Consider the following 6,153-nt stretch of genomic DNA (forward strand, 5'->3'; position numbering starts at 1 on the left):
GCAGTGTGACGAAGCCATCAGAAAAGCCAATGGCACTTTATCGTGCATCAGCAGATGCATGACGAATAGATCCAAAGAGGTGATACTTCCCCTCTATCGGGCACTGGTCAGACCGCAGTTGGAGTACTGCATGCAATTCTAGGCACCGCACTTCAAGAGGGATGCAGATAACCTGGAGAGGGTCCAGAGAAGTGCCACACGTATGGTCAAGGGCCTGCCGACCAAGTCCTATGAGGAGAGTCTAGAGAACCTGGACCTTTTCAGCCTCTGCAAGAGAAGGTTGAGAGGCGCCCTTGTGGCTGCCTATAAGTTCATCACGGGGGCACAGAAGGGAATTGGTGAGGTGTTATTCACCAAGGCGCCCCCGGGGGTTACAAGAAATAATGGCCACAAGCTAGCAGAGAGCAGATTTAGACTGGACATTAGGAAGAACTTCTTCACAGTTAGAGTGGCCAAGGTCTGGAATGGGCTCCCAAGGGACGTGGTGCTCTCCCCTACCCTGGGGGTCTTCAAGAGGAGGTTAGATAGGCATCTAGCTGGGGTCATCTAGACCCAGCCCTCTTTCCTGCCTATGCAGGGGGTCGGACTCGCTGATCTATTGAGGTCCCTTCCAACCCTAACATCTATTTATCTATGACATGCTGGCACAGAAAGGACCGTTGAAAGCTGACCCAGACATATGGTCATGGGATCTGCCTAAAGGTATAGAAACATGGCAGTTACTGGTGCAGTATAGTGTCCATGTAGGACAAATCTCTAAACCTGAGTAGTTGGGCTACCTGAGGGATGGAATATTTCACACACTAGCCACAAGAAAGGTGCAATTTATCATACTGTTCTAAATTAAGACTACAGGATCCATGTCAACAAAAGTAAATGCTAGGATTCATCTTTAAAATGTAAGTTTCAAGGCCACTAGGTTCCAGCAACATCTAAAGGCCAAGAGGTACAGCACCTCACTTATAGATGCCAATATGCTTTATTAGATCTATCCCAAAAGTATATGCTGTTTGATACCTCATTCTCAAGGCCAGCCACAGAGCCTCTTCCTTAGATTTCCTTTTATATAGTAATGGACCCATGGTTTTACTCCTTCACTGTGGGCCAGAAATCCAGGCTGCAGTATGACTTCCTGGAAAGTAGAAGTTTAACAACATGATGTTAAAAAAATCATGAATGATGATCTACAGCTGGCAATTTGAACTACACTTGGCAGTTTTAAGTTTAACTTCTCGAGACGCATAGAATATAGGAAGTCTTTAGGAAGTGATATTTTAGGGCTAAATGTAATCTTTAGGATTACTCCCACATCCATGCACTGCTGCCTGCACACACCCATATTTTTACCTTGAAATAGTAACACTAAAAAGAAGCCCAAAAAAAGAGAGATAGAGAGAGGTTTTATTTATGGGGCTTGCAAACTCTTCTTCTCTACTTCTAGCAGTAACATTTCCAGGCATGCTTAGCATTTGCTCAAGTTCTCATGAAAGTAAATGATAACACTCCAGCTGCTTTCAATGAAAGCAGGGTTAGAACAATGTTGAAGGTAAACACCCTACCTAAATGTGTTTGTATTTTCAGCTACATTCTTCTTTGTTGTTTGTTTCTACCCTTTTCCTGCTTTAGTTTTGATGGCTGACTGCACTAAACCGAGTTCACAATAGAGGATTAGAGTATGAGCGAGATTTGCATACTACAGTTAACATGCACTAACTCTAAGGAATGTTAGGCTGTGTTGAAGTTATCACATGCTGGGCACGGCCAGACGTGTGTGGATGTTTGTTTACCAAGGGACAGGTAATGGGGTTGCATCTTGCACCACCACTTCTTTTCCCTGGGGAAATATTCACCAAGGTGCCTCCGGGGGTTACAAGAAATAATGGCCACAAGCTAGCAGAGAGCAGATTTAGACTGGACGTTAGGAAGAACTTCTTCACAGTTAGAGTGGCCAAGGTCTGGAATGGGCTCCCAAGGGAGGTGGTGCTCTCCCCTACCCTGGGGGTCTTCAAGAGGAGGTTGGATATGCATCTAGCTGGGGTCATCTAGACCCAGCACTCTTCCCTGCCTATGCAGGGGGTCGGACTCGATGATCTATTGAGGTCCCTACCAACCCTAACATCTATGAATCTATGAATCTATGAATTCTGTAAGCTCTGGCCCTGGGCTCCCCCTCTGCAAGCCAGGGCCTCCATGCAGGATGTGTGGCTGTATATTGAGCTATTATGCATTTGCCTCTAGATACACTATGCTAACTGTGTAGTGCTGGTGATTTGGATTTTGATTTTTTTTTCCTATCTTGTTGTGAATTTGATTCTCATCCATGACTGCCCTCCTCCTGGAACTGGGATTGAGTATCAAATGGACCATCAGCTTTTCAACCTATGGCCTCTTCACAGCAAAACAAAAATTACCAAAACTGGCATTAATGATCTTCAGTATGCCTAGACCATGTTATCCTCATGCAGACAGAGGCTGATTGGAAGTCTACCCTTTTCTCAGATGCCTATCATAGCCTGGGACTTCCCTTTAACATTGGGAAGACCAAGGTGCTCCATCAGCCTGCCCCAGCACAAGCTGACCCTCTCCCCCAACAAATTACCATTGGCAGAGAACTCCTGGAAAACTTTGAGTATTTCCCATACCTTGGCAGTCACCTCTCCTGGTCAGTCAGTCTTGGCAGCCACCTTTCACAGTCAGATGTAGAAATCAAACATAGGATTCACTGTGCCAGCATATCCTTCAGAAAAAAAATGCTTTGTTGTGTTTTTGCTGACTGAGATCTGCAGATGGAAATGAAGATCCTGGTTTACAATGCAGTGGTAATTCCCATGTTCCTCTATGGGTGTGGGATGTGGGTGACATATTGAAAGCATCTTAAGTGCTTGAAATGATTCCATCAGTGTTGCCTCATGAAGAACCTTCACATTAGATGGGAAGACCACTTCACCAATGCCAGCACCCTCCCTGTAGCTAATATAACCAGCACTGAGGAAAAGATCATGAAACATCAACTCCACCGGGGTGGCTACTGTGTGCAGATGGCTAACACTCATTTCCTGAAGCAAGTCTTCTTCTCTCAACTTAGTCATGGCAACAGGACCCATGGAAGATAGAGAAAGTGCTACAGGAGCACACTGAAATTATACCTTAAGAAGGATGGCATCAACCCTACAAACTGAGACGTGCTGGCTGATAACAGGTCTCAGTGGCACTGCACCATATATCAAGATACAGCCCACTTCAAAGATAACCGTGTTGCTCAAGAAGCTGAAAAACTGCAGAGGAGGAAGGCAAGTGACAGCATCCTGGCCAACAGTTGTGCCCCCCCACCACCACCTTTAGTCACCCCCAGGAACCACTTTCATATCTGTGGAAAAACTTGCAGAGCATGGATTAGACACCTCAGGCACTTTAAAACTCACCTCCCCTGAAGATATCATCCTAATATTGAGGGATAGCCAATGATGATGACTATACAAACACACATAAATCAGGACAAAAATACTTTTAAAAAATAAAATAAAATAAATTATAGTAGATGTCTGATATTTTTTAGTATATTATTAGTTTGTTTTTTTCTGGTTTCAAGAAGGCAACCCCCTGCCCTCCCAAGAGGCCTACTTCTAGGGCAAGGGGAGGGACTGCTGGTGGCAAAGGTCAGGGGTTAGATGTGGGACTTCAATCCCAAAATGGCAACCAGGTGGTGTGGCACCTGGCAAGGAGCAGGGCTACCCTTGCAGCCATCAACAGTTCACCAAAACTCATTAAGTGCCCTTCCAGTGGAACAATTGCCCATCTCAATCTAATCCAACCCCCTTCCTGAGGTAGGATTATCCCAATCCAAACCATCCTATACAATCCATCATTTAAACTCTACATAAGACTACCATCAACCTTGACACAACAGATCTAACACCCAGGCCTGCCACAGGTAAAGCAGGGGAACCATGGCAGCCAATGTACTACTTCCTGATTCACTATAAAAATGGCTGAATCTTATCTTGAGATGACAAATTCAAGGAAGTTCAGTGGTTTTCCCCAACCCCACCATATAAGAAGATCTTACAATCTTCAAATGAAGAGTTCAACACTGAAAACATGCTTTGAATAAAATACATGAGCAGCCACACAGAGACATTGAATGCAGACACTTTTAAAGTAAAATATAAGAAATGATTAAAAGGGGGTCGGGGGGGAAAGGGACTTAATGGTGGGGTTCTACTACAGACCACCCAACCAGGGAGAAGAGCTAGACCGGGAATTCTCAGGTCAGCTCGCGGAGGCAGTTAAGTCAAAGGATGTGGTCATCATGCATGACCTAAACTATCTGGACATTTGCTGGGAAGAGCAGTCAGACAGATCTGACCACTCATGTAGGTTCCTAGCCAAGTTGCAGGACCTCCATTTAACCCAGGAGGGGTGCAGTCCCACCAGGGGAAATGCCTTGTTAGACCTGGTCCTGGCCACAAGTAACAACCTGGTGAGGGAACTGCAGGTGCTCAATCACATGGGCGATAGAGATCATTGCCAATTGGAATTCACCATCCAGCACAGGATGGCAAAGGCCTGCAGCAAGACAGCAGCCCTGGACTTCAGGAGGGAGGATTTCATTGAGCTAAGGAGACCAGTCGGGGAGGCACTGAGGTCCCGGAGGGGAGGGGAGTTGGGAGGCGAAGAAGAATGGTTGTTCCTGAAGGAGACGATCCTCCAAGCCCAAAGGGTGCAATCCCAACACGGATCAAAGGGGGCAAGAGTGCTCAAAAGCCCCCATGGCTCACCAAAAGCATCCAGGAATGTCTCAAAGCTAAGAAGGAGGTGTACACCCAATGGAAGGGAGGGGCATCACCAGGGAGGACTATACCTCCGTTGCTCAGGATTGTAAGGGGGCTGTTAGGAAGGCCAAGGCAGAGATGGAACTGGGACTAGCAACCTGGATCAAGGATAACAAGAAATCATTTTTAAATATATAGGGGGTAAAAAGAAAGTTCCAGGTAACATGGGGCCTCTGCAGGACACGCTTGGAAATTTGGTGGTCTCACCAGACAACAAAGCTAACCTATTTAACAATTTCCTTGCCTCCATTTTTCTGAGCAGGGATCAGGTCATCCCCCATACCAGGATCCCCAATGGTCCCAGGGGAGGCACAGCCAGGCCCAGGGTCAGAGAGGACCTAGCCAGGGAACTTCTGGTGGGACTGGATGTGTTCAAATCAGCAGGTCCTGATGATCTCAAGATCGTTTCAGGCTGGACATGAGGAAGAACTTCTTTACTGTCCGAGCCCCCAAGGTCTGGAACAGCCTGCCACCGGAGGTGGTTCAAGCGCCTTCATTGAACACCTTCAAGATGAAACTGGATGCTTATCTTGCTGGGATCCTATGACCCCAGCTGACTTCCTGCCCTTTGGGCAGGGGGCTGGACTCGATGATCTTCTGAGGTCCCTTCCAGCCCTGATGTCTATGAAATCTATGAAAAACCTCTCAGTATGCCCCAGAGCAAAACTTTAGGCACCTAGGAAAGATTTTATGTACCTCTATGGTGAGCTGAGTGAGGATTAGAGTATATTAAGTTTGTATTAGGTGCCAAAGTTCCGCCTAAGTCTCATTCCAAGTGCCTAAGTGCCATTTTGGATCTGGGTCCAAGATCAGAAGTTTCTCCTTTGGCAAACTGTCACTGAAGGTTACTGGAGCGTTGGTTCAATAAAGACCATCAGGGGTTGGCCCTAAGGCTATCAATAACATGGTGTGATTCTTTTCTATTGTGAGATTTTATTTACTAGCTGTCAAGGAACAAAACAATAATCATGCTTCCCTATCTGACAGAGTCAATATTTTTCACATATTTGTCTGCCAAAAGGAAGGCTCTGTGCTACATTCCCTCCCCCCACATTGCAGTCCTTATGAAGTAGAAGAGGGAAAACAGAAGTTGAAAAGAATGTTGCATGCAAGGTAGCTTTATTAGGTGCACTTTTAACACCTTCCAGAAAATATAATTACGGTGAAGACACATGCATATGAAAATCAAAAGGAAGGTTTACAACACAGCAGTTAGTGCTGCGTGGCTTAGGAAATTGGATATGAACCAAGATGCTGATTAGCAGACTGAATGACTTCCAGCAGATGCTGAAAAAGGTTCTTTGATATATATTAGCAGGAA

The sequence above is a fragment of the Alligator sinensis genome, unplaced genomic scaffold, assembly GCF_000455745.1.
Source record: "Alligator sinensis unplaced genomic scaffold, ASM45574v1 scaffold382_2, whole genome shotgun sequence".
NCBI classification, from domain to species: domain Eukaryota; kingdom Metazoa; phylum Chordata; order Crocodylia; family Alligatoridae; genus Alligator; species Alligator sinensis.